Here is a 15,499-nt window from a genome sequence, read left to right as displayed (position 1 = left end):
TCATCATTTTGCCATTTTCGCGATCCTATCAATATCATCATTACCATGATCACTTTCGTCATTGTCTTAGCTATCATTATTAATTCACTCCCGCGTATAGTCTATATAATATTCTGAATGTATGTGATTTTTTTTTTTCATTTACTTTAATTCAATTTGAGATGATATATTTCGTCAGCAAATATCATCTCTGGCATGTGTGTGTGTGTGTGTGTGTGTGTGTGTGTGTTGTTGCTGTTGTTGTTGTTGTTGTTGTTGTTAGCCAGCTTTGCTAAATTATTTTTTGAAGACTAGGAATTCGAGTCACTGTATAGCTTCAATGTACTCCCATTACTCCACACAACTTAATGTGGTTTATATGTTTTTGTATTATAGAATGTGGTCTATATATTTTTTTTTTCGTTATTACAACTGGAAATCATATAATACATATGATATTTATGAATACATGAATCATTAATGTGTCAGATGAATGCGTTTTAAAACAGGTGAACATCTTGTTTATGCAATCACGTTATGATATGCATATTCCACATTGCATAAGATCAACAGGTATACATTTTCCGCAGATTATTCGTGTGTGTGTCTTTACTCATGTACAAAAAGCTCGATAAGATAACATCTTACTATGATTGTATCACGAACAATTTATCTGTCATTTGAACAAAGTAAGATTTATCATATTCACAAATTATGGCAATTATCATTCATGCTTCACAACTGCGGTTAGGGCTAGGGTTAGGTTTAGGGTTAGACTGAAGTGCAAGATATATCAAATATGAAAAATCATTGAAACACTTTATCGTCTTTTATCGGTAGGCTTTCATGTACGAAGTCGTGTTTATTTCAGAATTTGTTTCATTGTGAACAAGGTAAAAAGTAATTGTTTTGTTTTCAGTGACGTCTCAGTGAAGGAGAATTAAGTTTAATAGGTGTATTTCAATGTATGTCATATTTCCTTGATGTTCATCACCGTTGTTTATTGTGACATCAAAAAAAATACACATTACTAATTCATAAGAAATTTATAGGTATCCACTTGTGAATATGCTTTATATCATCTGTTTAAACTATACACTTCTTTTACTCATGTTTGCTGTCAGATTTAGTTGTTTTTCTTAAGCACTTAAATAATTGTATTGTGGCCATCCTCTAACCTAGTGTCGTCTTTTTTTTTTCATTCCTGTATTTCCTCTTTATTTACATTTTGAGAAGTTAAGCGTGTGATATGGACACACTCATATCTTTTGTGTATGTGTGTCTGTTTGTGTGTGTGTGTTTCTGTCTGTCTGTCTGTGTTTGATAAAGTGTGAAAGGGATATAATGAGCTATAATCTGAATATGCCGGCAATATTTCTTGTTCGAGTATATAGTCAGTCATCATTCGGGAGCATTTTTGAAGTACACTGTACGTTAATAAGTGACGAAAAATGGATGTCGCATGGTTATGACATCGGATAAGTAAGGGGGAATGAGACCGTGGATGCATTTGAAAAAGAGCAGAAGTATCTTGAAGTGGATCCTGGACCTGAAGGGAAGCCAGTTCAGCTGATGGAGGACAGGTTGCATGTGGAAGGATTTGGATGTGCCAGTGGCAAGTCTGGCAGCTGCTCTGTGGAGGGAGACTATACAAGGAGGTAGTGGGAGGAGGTATTCCCGTCCTGGTGCCATGACATTTAATACTCCTGCGACCACTGCTCCTACATGAAATAATTATCTGCACGATAAACCAAACATAAATTCTACCCACAAACATAACCCGATGTAGCCGTAATTCGAATCCTCACATCAAACTAAACCTAAAACCCTATCACAGCCTTAACCCTAAGGGCGGACTCACACTGTACGATTTTTACTGCGATACGTGGCGATGCGACAATGAGCGATATCGCGCCCTGTTGCCCTCTGTCGCGGGTGCTGCGATGTATACCCTCACACTATGCGATTTGTAGGATACGATTTACATTGTGCGCATGCGTACAACGATATGGCACCGGTCTGTTCATAAGAACGGTAACCATGAATGAAGTGTACTCGTGAATGTTTTTGGCGACGTTGGTTTGTTAAGTCTGTTGAAGCTTGCTTGTTTGTTTGTTTGTTTGTTTTTAAAATAACTTAAAAAATACTAGATACGAATCGAATAATACCGTATAATCAAGGAAATAAAGTCAATGATGATACAAGGAAGAGATGATGCAATTTTGGTATTGATCTGGATCACTGCCTGGATCAAAGTTTTTCTTTCTTTTTTCGGGAGGGGGGGGGGGCGGTGGTCGACGGATTCTTGATCATTGGGAAATGGGGTCATTTTCAGCATACTTTATGAACATTTATGTAACTACAACAATGGGTAGAAATCAAAATGTACTGCTTGGCGGAGGTCTGTATTCTCTGAGTAATTTTCTGTAGCCATGATAGTGCAAGTCTAACATTGTGGTTTCGCAAACTGCCAAACACATACAATATTGTGCTGACCTGTTTTGCAGGTTGGGTCCTTGAAAAATTCACTCTGGTTTTCTGTATGTATTTACCATCCAGATGTAAAGGAATCACACTTATTTACAATATACACGTATATTGATTCGCATATACAGAAAGTGACAAGAATAAAGAGAATGATCTCATATTCAAGTCATTGAATTTAATATAGGTTCATCGATCACTCTTGCTGTACATCAAAATACAGGTGCATGCTTAAATTATTTCAATGGCAATTGTACTGTCAAAATAAAGCACACTCAAAATGCAAAACTAGTACTACTGTAGTACTTTACCAAAGCAATATCATAATTGTGTTGTACAATTCACATACACTGAATTATGGACGTCATAGTTCATAAAAATAGCACACAAAGTGACAAAACTAAGCAACTTCTATTTCTCTTCCACATAAAAAAAAAAAAAAAAAAATCAGTTAGCATCTACAAGAAGTTCAGCTATATGAGTGATTGTTGCCATTACAATTTGCATGAGACAACTACCTATGCCACTATTTCCAAAATCATGTTGCAACAAACAGCACAGAGCAAATTGCTGCAATATAACATACTCTACAAGCAATGCTCTTGAAGGTACCGGTACATAAACACTACTGTAAACATATTTTGAAACATGTCAAAATAGAATGATCATACCAGCATTCTAAGGAGTGCTTGGAGATGCACTGAAATGTGCTACCGGTCTTAATCCAGATTAATCAGACAATGCATGCACTGCAAAATACTGTGGCCAAGCAGCCATTTGGAGTGAAATTCCAACTCAAGTGTGTGAACCTTGTCAATTGTATACCGCCGTAATATCACTATACAGGAGGTCTCATCTTCAACATTGTCTATTTTCTGTCCATCCCAGATTATCTTGCTGTCAACCTTAGGCATTCTTCACAAGAAGAAGATGTGCTGGTTAAAATGTGTGAAAGGAAAAAAAAATAAGATAAAAGGTTGAAGGCCAGTGTACACGTATTTTGGTCACACATTCTACTTTCCAGACATGACATAAGCAAGAAATAATGTTATCAGTAAATCAGGCAGATACAAATGAATGAACACTGAGTTGCCTTGAAATATTTGAATGATAAGCCGATAAGGGTAAGTGGTAAATTGTAGAACACAATGTAGCAAAATTAACTATAACAATTTACTGACTCAAACCCTCCAATGGTGAGTCCAGTAATAAATGTTATCCGTTGATACAGATAGAGATAGTATAAAAAACAAAAACAGACATAATTTTGTGTGCAGGGGGGGGGGGGGATCAGTGATTAAGATCGGAAGACTTTAAAAATATATATACATATATATATGAATAACATACCAAACACTTATACAGTAGCTGAATATGACTGCATAAGGAAAAAGAGCTATCTCAGAATGCTGACTGCTGCAATCACTTTGCTCTAAATTCAGAATTGCACAGTAACATCAGTTCTTGTTTGCAGCTGCAATAAAATTTATTGCAAGGATAGATCGGCCATTCTCCATTTTTCTAGCTCAAACATTTCTGGCAATATCATTGTCAAAGTCACATTTGAATACGTTTAGACGAGGCAATGGAAACACACTGTGCAATTCGTCCATCATTTATCAATGATTAAGACTTTGTTGATGTAGACTGGCGTTATTAAGGTGATTAATAAGTTATAAAACTAAGTTGTTCCATGGTCAAGTTACATCAAGATTAGAAAACTGGAAATAGCTCACACTTTCTCACCCTATGTAAGGTGTTTTTACTCTGCACATTCTTGTAAATGACAAAGAAATATGATGTCATATCACTACCATTTTGCTAGAGTACAACTTTAGGGCAAAGCATCTCTTGAACTTCTTTTCAAGTTTTCCATCCATTTAAAAGAAGTTTGGCGTACATGTTCAGCGCAATGCAAAGTGTGTTGCCATGGTAACAACACTTATGGCCCTCAAAATTATGTAAAGGCTTTAGGAACAACTTCCTTCCCCCGTTTTTAAGCCATTCAAACAATATTTGGCACACATGTTGAGTTTAAGGTAAAGTTATGCAAAACATACATTTCTACACTGTAGTGGAAAGAATGTTGCTATTGTCACAGAACATCGTAATGGCCCTCGTAAAACAGGGAAAAAGCTTGTGGATCTTTTTTTCACTCTCCAGTTTTGCAGCGATTCAGACAAAATTTGGTACACTTGTACTTGATTTATAGTTGCAGGATAAATTTTAAAGAGAAAGTAAATGTGCATTGCTAAAGTAACAGTGCATAATCGCCGTAAAATCATGACAAAGCATTGCACATTGAAATTCTTCAACTGTTTGTAGGTATTTCAGAAAAATTTGGCACAGGGTGATTGCAAGGTAAATTTGAGCATGACAAGTTTTTCACGAGTAGCTGTGTTTGTAGTTAATGAGCAAACAGATATCAAACCATTGTAAGTTGATAGTAAATGTACGTAAAGTTCATGCAAACTTGCATGGTCCAACAAATGAAAGAAAAAGTCAATATGTCAGTTTCTTCAAGTTCCACTTTCAGGGCTGCCTGCTGAATGTCTTCTTGCACGAGTAGCTGCCACTTTCTTGATTTGAAAAGTCACATTTTGTTTCCAGCAAGTCCCAGACAGACGGCAATGTCATCCTACACCGATCTTGCAGTTACAGATGTAAGAGTTGAGGTAAACTGCATGACAAGGGCTAAACAAACAAGAAAAAGAGAAAAAAAAAAGAGAAAAATGGGGAAAATATTAAGTGTTACAAAAATGCATAAGGTACACTGTGTAGCAATTGTTTGTAGATTAGGATACCTCCAATTTTCCACCTAATTGCTTAGAGTGATTACAGCATTTGAACTACATACATCAGCAACTGACAACCATGGTTGAGTTATTGAGTTGAGTTTTTATGACATTCATTGACCTTGGAATTGACTGTGGAATTTGTTTTTTTCTTGAAAAAGTAGAGGAACAATGTGGCATGTTTTTTTTTTTTATACTTAGTGAACTTACGCCTGAATAGTCCACGTTTCATGTGATAACTTAAAATCAGCAAATCTAGCGAGGGATTTTAGATTATGAACTCCCTGATAAAAAGAAGTATCCCTGGATCATAATTCTCAAAATAAAGCCTACTCAACAATGTAAATCAAATTTGGGATTTACAGGTACACCCCAAATACATAAAATATGTTGCACTTGTCTGTAGAGAGAAAAAAAAAATCAGCAAGCATGTGTTTTTCTGTCTTTTTTTCTTCCTCTTTTTTGGGGCAAAGGAAACCATTTCCCAGGAGTGCATGAGTATAGGGTACCTACTGCTGATAAAATGCTGGTTTCCTATGCTTCTTGACTCCTCTTTATCTTCTTAGGTATTGCTTTGACAGTTCCTGCATCTCCTTCTCCTGCTCCTACTCCATCATCTTGTGTGCAGTATTTCAGCCTTGACGACTTGCTGACAGAGTCTTCATCATCTTGTAGTTACTAGAAAGGAGAGGAAGGAAAAAGAGAAACATGAATACATATTGTATTGAATTAGAATGATGACGAGGGATGCATGATTGTCACATGCCTTACTATGGATTCATTCTTTCAGGGCAATAATGTTTTCATTGATTTCTAGAAATTGCTTTTGATGAACTGTATTTGAAGTTTTATGATAATCTTTTCATCACTTTTAGGCTAGCATGAATGAAATTTTGACTTTCTTTCAAAATAATGTAGGAAACAATTAAATTACACTGTTTGAATTAGTTTCTTTCTTTCTCACAACTGAACTATTTTTTTTTAATTGTCAAGGCATCAAAAAAAAAGGAAGAAAGAAACTGATGTATTCACACATGCAGTCACATCAAAAATTTGGAAGTATGAGGAATTGTTTATTTCATCTTCTAACATATACCTCAGTCTCAAAATTGGTAAGTGATCCTCTTGGTATAATGTGTGTCCTCAGAAATTGCAAGACAATTCATTTATTTCTGTAGGACAACCAGTTTCCAGCTGCTCCTTTTCCACTCTTCCTTTTCAACATTGTGAGAAGCCTCCTGTTTGAAGTCCTTTGGAGATTTCATTTTTACTCAGACCTGTTTAGGGTGACAAAAGGGAAGAATATTTTTTAGGCTTTTACGATAATCAGAGTAGACTCTAAATTTACCATTTGGGTAAAAAAGTGCAACATGAATAGACTTAACAAACACGTAAAGTGATAAACACATTTATTCAACTATTCACCATTGTTAATCATTGGACATATCAGAAGCACCTGCATGTAACCCACATTATATAGGCCTACATGTTCTGAGCTTCATAAATTTATATATCATTTAGTTATAATTATTTCAATCAATTACTAAGGTCTTGGGGCCCAAAAGCTAAACCAAATTACACTACGTATCACATACATTAAATAAAAGTATGTCAATATACATGTGTAACACATGACGCACACAGCATTTGTTTTCTTCAGTCTGCAATTTTGGATAATTCATGAATTCCCTTGAATGATAAGCACGTATTATATTCCGCCATCAAACTGCAAGTACAATTTATACACACACAGATGGGGGCATGGTCCTTGATGATTTCAGACTTAGAGTTCATTTGATATTATGCAATTACAGAACAAAGTTAACACTAACAGAAGGTACATTGTATGGCATGTTATAGCCTGACCAAGTGCTGTGCACAGCACAGTGTCCTACTGTGTGCAGCACGTTCGTGACTTGCTGAGGCAGCAACGACAGGGCTGTTTATTCTTGAGACAGATCGACAAATGAAGTGCTACCAGATAGTCAAGTAGTAGGGCTTATTTTCATAATTTCACATCATGTAGTACATAAATCGACAGCTTCATGTATAGATTTGTAGAATTTATTGTGGTTCTTGAGCAGAGAAACAGTACTTTCAAAAACCTTAAACAAATTACACTGAACAAAGATGATGACATAGGAGCCTCACATATCTCAGAAATGTAGCAGTGTCATTCCATTACAATACGGCATGCTTGCAAGCTCACCTGTGTGTAATCTATGCATGCCTTCTTCTTTTGTTCTGCTTCCTTGAGCCACATCTCATGCATTCTTATGGTGAGGCTGCCATGTCATCATCCTTGTTCATTGCCATTTGTTAGAAATTTCGAAAATATTCTTATTTTTCATCCCAATCATTATAAATCCTGAAACTCTGTACCCAGTATAACTAATTTATACATGTTCAAATGTAAAAATTTGAAAGTCATCCGGAGGTCTCCTTTAAACAGGGGAAAGTTGATAAACGCAGCCATAAACATGCAAATGCTCTACTATACAGAATCCCTTTCGATAAACTTTGTACACTTTTGATATTGACGTATATTTCCCTATTTATTATCAAAGAGTGTTGAGCAGATCTTTCACCCTCAAGGCGTCGATGGGGGGGGGGGATGGTTCCCCCATAAAAGTGGGACAAACAAAAGCGAAAAACATAGCTACAAACGGCAGTTTTTGGAGTGTAAAATGTTAAAAATTTTAAGCTCGCTCGCTCCGCTTGCTCGCATTTAACCGCTATGCCATTCTCCTGATGTTGCTGCAAGTAACTGACAGCAGTTGCTCCCTTCTTAATTGCCAAAGCGAAAAATATAGCTACAAACGGCAGTTTTGGGACTGTAAAATGTCAAAATTTTGAAGCTCTCTCCTTTACGACCCTTGTTGGTCGTAAAGGAGTCTGCGCCAAGACTACTACATGCACCACTTTGGCACTGTCCCATAGGCCCTGTAGTGTGTTGAAGCTGCAGTGTAGTGGTGCGTGTATTAGTCTTGGCGCATGAAGACTCCTATACGACCAACAAGGGTTTGTGCCTGCAAACTAGACCTGACCCTAGATACAGCAGGGAGGTGAGAGTCTCACCTCCCTGGATACAGCCATGGAGCTCCATGATACAGGCGAATGTGTGTGTGCCATAACTTTTCCTCTCTTCCGACCTTGTGCTGAAGAAATCATGCACGGACTTCGATCCGTCCGTCTATTCGTACGAACAGCTCCGCACGGCATAAGTACTCCGCGCGAAGTACGTGGCAGATGTGTAAAAGTCACTTCGTAGTATGCATTTCTTGTCATGCTTTCATAGGCACATTGATTTTCTTTTATCGCTATAAACAAGGAGGCTTTTCACTGCTTAGCGGGAACTGTCGTTGACTATAACTTGTATAAGGGACCATGTCACTATATACCCCCACTACAACTACAAGTCGTCATCATGTCGTGGTAGGTGCTGTCAGTGTCAATATCCTGCAGTTGTAGAGTTTCGTTTGCAGTTGCCGGAAGAAGAAGAGGAAGGTAAGAGAATCCACACACTGGTTGATAATATAGATTTTACGTATGTAAACAACATCGCAACACATTATTGTTTTGATACGTCTGTCAGTGTTACAGACAGATGGGTTCTAGTCTATTATTACTAATAATAACTAATACTTTACATGTACATTTGTAACTTAGATCTAGTATTAGTTCCAGTACGTTTTAGACCTGGATCTGTGGTACTGTTAGAAACTATCATGATAATCGTTTCTGTTTTCCTTCGAATATCTTATCCACTTTGATATGAGCGTTACTTCGATAATTTGCCTAGTCTGGAATTTTCTCTTGCCGGGCTAGCAGCAATTCCTGTAGGCCCTACAAGTCATAATACACGTTACACTAGTGGCGTATCTAGGGGGGGGGGGGCAAGGGGGGCACGTGCCCCGGGCGCCACTCCTTGGGGGCGCAAATTAAAAAACGAGAAAAAAAACGAAGAAGAAAAAAAAAAAGAAAAGAAGAAGAAAAAGAAAAGAAAAGAAAAAACTCGCCCGGAAGAGGGAGGGAGAATGGTTGGGGGGGGGGGGGGCAGAAAACCAAATCAAACAAGATAAAAACAAAACATGATGATGACGCGGACAAAATTACAATGTTTATTGTGTTCACACAAAAATTCCATGTTCTGTGACCTGACATACAAAACTTTTCGGCTCGCTTGCTGCGCTCGCTCGCCAAAGTAAGGTAAGAACAAAACGTGATGATGACAAATGACAGTGTCTATTGTGTTCACACATGTCATTTTATATTTAGCAGGCAAAATGTTTCACGGAGCAGCGGCTGCAATAAGCCAGTTCTGAGTTAGCTCATGGGCACATTGGTACGAATGACCTTTCTTTTTTCTCAGTTGGTTAGGGGCACTTCACTCGTTTTCAGAGCGACATAATGCATACTGTGGCTTTAAGTAACAATTTATGGATTCATCAATCCCGTTCAAACAAAGAATAAACTTGCGTAGACCAGATGAGCAGAATGATCTGTCAATTCACACTTGAGAAAGCACCCATTTCATTATTTTGCATTGGATGTATTGACAATCTCTTAAACTGATATTGCCAAATACCACTTTTGCTGTCAGGTGGATGTGCTGGCAAGCGGCATTTATAAGGATTACATGAATAATAATTACATGACAGATGCTTATCCCAGTAAATTTAAAAACCAACATGCCTGCTGGTCCGAATGACCTTGTTTCTGCTCATGCGCAAAGTGGAACTCCGAACTGGCTTATTTCATTCGTTCTGAAGCGATCGCCAATTAGATCAAAAGAGGGCGTCAACGGTTTCGACCATACGGGGGGGGGGGGGGCGCAAAAAACAACAACATCAAATCAAACAAGATAAGAACAAAACGTAATGATGACGCGGAAATATACAAATTTCGGCTCACTCGCTCGTACTAATTTAGAGTATTTTTTTCAAGTCCTCAGTTTGTTGGTATAAATCGTTATCTATGAGGCCGTCACTATATCTTGATTAGAATTGTAAGATTTAATAAGCAAAAAATGACAAGAGTTTAATGATTTGTATGCTGAAATACAAAAATTTTCGGCTCGCTCGTTGCGCTCGCTCGCAAAAATTTGTATAAAAAAAAAGAGAAGAAGATAACAAAACGTGACGATGACGCGGACAAAATGATAATGTCTATTGTGTTCACTCATGTCATTTTATATTTAGCAGGAAAAATGTTACACGGAGCAGCGATTGCAATTTCATTCGTTCTGAAGCGATCGGCGATTGGATCACAAGAGGACGCCAACGGTTTCGAACATACGGGGGAGGGGGGCGCAAAAAAAAATCAAAAAAGATAAGAAAAAAACGTAATGATGACGCAGAAATATACAAATTTCGGCTCACTCGCTCGTACTAATTTAGAGTATTTTTTCAAGTCCTCAGTTGGTATAAATCGTTATCTATAAGGTCGTCACTATAATTGTGAGATTTGATAAGCAAAAAATGACAAGAATTCCATGTTTTGTAAGCTGAAATACAAAAATTTTCGGCTCGCTCGCTGCGCTCGCTCGCCAAAATTTATATTAAAAAAAAGATAAGAACATTACGTGATGATGACGAGGACATTTACAAATTTCAGCTCACTCGCGCGCACTAATTTAGAGTATTTTTTAAAGTCCTCAGTTTTTTGGTATAAATCGATATCTATAAGGCTGTCACTATAATATCTTGATTAGAATTGTAAGATTTGGTAAGCAAAAAATGACAAGAATTCCATGTTTTGTAAGCTGAAATACAAAAATTTTCGGCTCGCTCGCTGCGCTCGCTCGCCAAAATCTATCAAAATTCATTACATTTAAATCACCCTCAAAAGATCCTTTTTAAGTGCTTGAAAAAGCATCGTGTGGACTTTGTTTAAAGTCCCTACCGGGATGGGTTGGGGTTGGACACTTTTTCAGAAATTAGGGACCGCAATTTTCGTGCTTGCCCCTGGCGCCGTTTTCCCTAGATACGCCACTGACGTTACATAGCTCTCTATGTAGTTTTGCCATATGGTGTTTTGGCTTCAAAACTTTTCACCCTTGCTGTCTTTGCTGTGCATTTTACAGGATGGAACTATAATTAAGTATATTGTTTTAAACACTGTAACCAATATGTCGGTCGTAACTGGGGGGCTTCCAGCGTAAGAAGAAAGGATGATTCAACGGGTTTACGCAGTATCGAGAGTAAGGTGCGTTGCTATATCAGTGCATTATTGACTAAATTTACTGTTAGATATAAAGGCCTACTGAAGCCCCCAGTTACGGCTGAAATAGAAATAAACATTAAAAACAGTGTCCAAACTTTCTTTCGTAAAAGCAAGTGATAGCAGTGGTCCTAACTACATTCTAACGAGTTTCATTTACCACTTCTTCGAACGATTCTAGCAAAGAATACACTTATTTACACTGGATCTAATTATTGGAATTCCCTGAACCACGATATAAAATCCGCTCCTTCTATATACTTCATTAATTAAAAGGAGATTGAAGTTTTTTTCTTTTGCAATCCTATATAATGACGACCCCCAGAATCAGATTAGTTCTTAGGGGCAATTCCACGATAACACCGTGACACTTTTGAGTATAATTTCATTGATCAAATGTAAATAATAATCAAAATGTAACACTTGAAAAAAAAAATTTATTGTGTATCTATGCATATCGTCATAAGCAATTTTGAAAACAAAAGAAAGGAAGAAAAACTGCTGTGGTAAAAGAGTTATGCACGATTAATTACCACTGTAACACCGTGACGCAAAATGGACATGGGTTTTTGTGCACTTTGTTTACTGACAAAACTCTGTGAAGTTAATGAACATTTTGATAAGTGGATGTGTTCATTGGATGTACTAGAGACTCAATGATAATAATGAAGTAAAATTTTATTAAAGAATCAATTGACAGGAAAACTATGACATAGATTTTAAATAAGTGCACCATAACACCGTGACCTCTGAAATGTGTGTAGAAAACCTATGGAGAATCCTGTTGTCTTACTTTCAGCTCATAGTGTTTCTCCATTAGGTGGAATGAAATGATGATTCATGATGAATGAATGTTTGACATCACAGTATAACACTTCCAGATAAAACAGAAAATTATTGAAATCATAACAGATTAACAAAAACAACAAAGTAAAGAAAAACTTTGCACTGTAACGCCGTGACATATCATATACGTTTGTACACGTTACAGTCAGGAACACTGCTCTTTCAGTAAAATGTACTTTATGTTTTGAGACACAATAAATTCACTCTATCATCATTGAAAGCTTGTTGAATATTTCTGAGTGAACTTTCGGGTTTACAATTACTCTTTAAAAGTCCAATTTGTATATTTAAAGATCACATACAAATTTGAAACTTTGATTTAAATACCTTTGGTCACAAAGCCAGGTGAACCCACTTAGCAATTTCAGTAGCAATAAAAGAATCATTCAAGCAATTTGTGTGGTACAAAATGTACCATAATTATTCTTCTTTTTCAAAGATGTACTGGAAAATTAACTTATGTACATAAAAATGATTACAATGCAAATTCTCATTCATACATAAATCCTAGTGAATGTGGCTCTTTTAATGGTGAAACTTGTAAGATTGTGCACAGCACCATGCACAGGAAAGTAGTATTCCAGTGAGATTAACTTTTGGTGGACTCATCAATCTAGCTTCAGTATGCCCTAAGTAATTCTTTACGATACCAGGGAAGCTGCAGCAAGATTTCAGACTGTTTATCATGTTAGGAACACATTTGAGTCTACAAAAGAAGAGTCAAACCATGTGATAGAATGGTCAATTATGATAAAAATATTAAAGAGTATCAACTCAACTGAAACTGTTGCCTTTACCGTAATTAAAAGTTCAAAACCTTCAGAAATGTTTGCTCTGGATAGTTATGAATCTGGTAGGTGGCATACTGTGAGTGGATTGCTTCCATTTTAACCCACCATGTGCTCTGAGTGTTGATTGGCATATCAAACCCCACTGCATTGTAAACACAGTTCTCGATTTTTGGCACAGAAAGGGTTAAAATTGCATGATGCTGGCAACAGTACAAGGGATAATCTTTGTGGATATAGCTTGACCCATCTGTTATGAACAATCCTTGAAAAACCTCTATCCTTTGAGTAAATGTGACAGAGAAATCAGATGGTCACTTCAACAGTTAATTATCATGTGTAATCTGGTATGTGTCCTGTGTTATTGCAATGCAAGTCACGGTGTTATAGTCACGGTGTTACAGTTACTGTAACACCGTGACAGATTTTAATCAGCTTTAATTAATTAACAAAATGAGTTACCATCATTTTAGTACTTGTATATGGTAGCTATATGTGGTCATGATTTGGGCTATCAAAATAAACCCTTTTGTGTTTGTAATTTTCAAACAATACTAAAAACATCAGTTTTTACCGTAACACCGTGACATTATTGATGATCGTATTTGCGATGTTCGGTGAAGCTTAACACATAGAAAATCTTGCACTTTGATGATTTGGTAATGATGTTCAACCCTTAAACTCTGAAAACAAAGGCAAAGTTTTACCTCCTTTTTCATTTTCTCATGCTACATTCATTTAACTTCATTATATTTTTCAGATTATTATGTCAAATTTAATTATGCTGATTTTATGCACATATTTAGCAAAGTAAATGATGTAATTTTTTAACAAGATGGTCAAATATGAAAAATTCAGTCCTTGGGCTTTCATTTGATACCAAAATGAATGAGATTTGACTATTTTAAAAATTTGATGGTCATGTCTACTTTATCGTGGAATTGCCCATAGGCTTATTTTGTTACCCGTCCGCAAAATCTTTATTGCAGTTCTTTTTATTGTTTTATTATTGTTACTTTTGCTTAAGCTTTGATTATAATAAGATCTTCTTTAAATACCTCGCAGTTGAAGGGTTTGTTGTATATTCTTCTTTTCTTCTTCTTCTTCTCTTTCTTCCTCAAACCTCCGAGGATCGTTGTCTCTGATGCAAATTCCTGTCTGTTTTGTTACCTCTTCGTCGCGCTATAGTCTTGTTTCCTGTCGTGTCGTCAAGTCAGTTTTCTTTCCTATAAGTAGTCTTGTTGCTGTCCCAGTCTTGTCTCATGCTCATTATTTTGTTTGTTATTGTTTTTTGTGTAACTGTTTGTCCGTCTGTCTCTTAGTGGGCTGCTAAACTTTTTATGCCAAACTTTTCGTGCTGCTTTGTTGCTATTTTCAGTCAAATTTTGCATCGAGTTTTTAATACAAGAGGGGCCCACACTCTACAAGCATTGTCTTTTTAGTGGGTCCCTCCGTTTTTTCACACAGTGCATATTCACAATTCTTTCATTTTCGTTACCTCTGCAACAATTGCAATGTATTGATACTGTTAGTTTTTCCCATTATTGTTGTTTTCTTTGTACAAATTTACATGCATTTTTTCTGTCACTAAAGAAAGTGAGATTTATGTTTATATTACTTTATTGTGGAAAAACGAATAAATTCGAACTTGTACTTGAACTAGAACATGTGCAAAAAAAAAAAAAAAATAAGGATTATCATGAATAACACCTTTCATGGCACATAATGTTGTAATTTACAGACTAGCTCGCCAACCTTTTGAAAAATCTTGTTCCAGGTAATCCAGATAATTATATTGCACCAAGTACGTCTACATTAAAGGCTGGCGTGTATACTATATCACGTATTCATCATCTTTATTCTAAAATTCGGAAGTTGTCTGAATTGAAATCATCAACCCCGCCGGATTGATATTACATAACAATATTGGTAAAATATACAGTTCAAGAGTGGCTATAGACGTGTAATAATGATGAGACTTTCATTTGAGCGAATTCATTATTTAGCTCGGGTAATCGAGATGAGGAGATTGACATATCTTCTCCTGTTTCCTGAGAGTCCTTGTTTGTGAAGTATAATGATAAAATTTTGCGGGTGACAGCTTCTGGGAATGTATATTCTTATTCCAAAATTCTTAAGTTGTTTGAAGTGAAACCATCATATCCACCAGATTTATACTGCATATGGGTCATATAACAACAGAGGCTGTAGACATTTCTTACATATTTATGATATTAATGAGACTTTATATGCGCGAATTTATTACCTATGGGCTATCTCTTCGAGAGGGGGAGATTGACAAGATACCTTCTTCTGTTTCTTGAGAGTCCTTGTTTGGGGGCATGATAGGTCTATGATTATAACGTTTTGCGGGTGACAGCATCT

This window comes from Diadema setosum, chromosome 5 (genome assembly GCF_964275005.1).
Source record: "Diadema setosum chromosome 5, eeDiaSeto1, whole genome shotgun sequence".
Classification (NCBI taxonomy): domain Eukaryota; kingdom Metazoa; phylum Echinodermata; class Echinoidea; order Diadematoida; family Diadematidae; genus Diadema; species Diadema setosum.
This window is presented reverse-complemented; position numbering follows the sequence as displayed.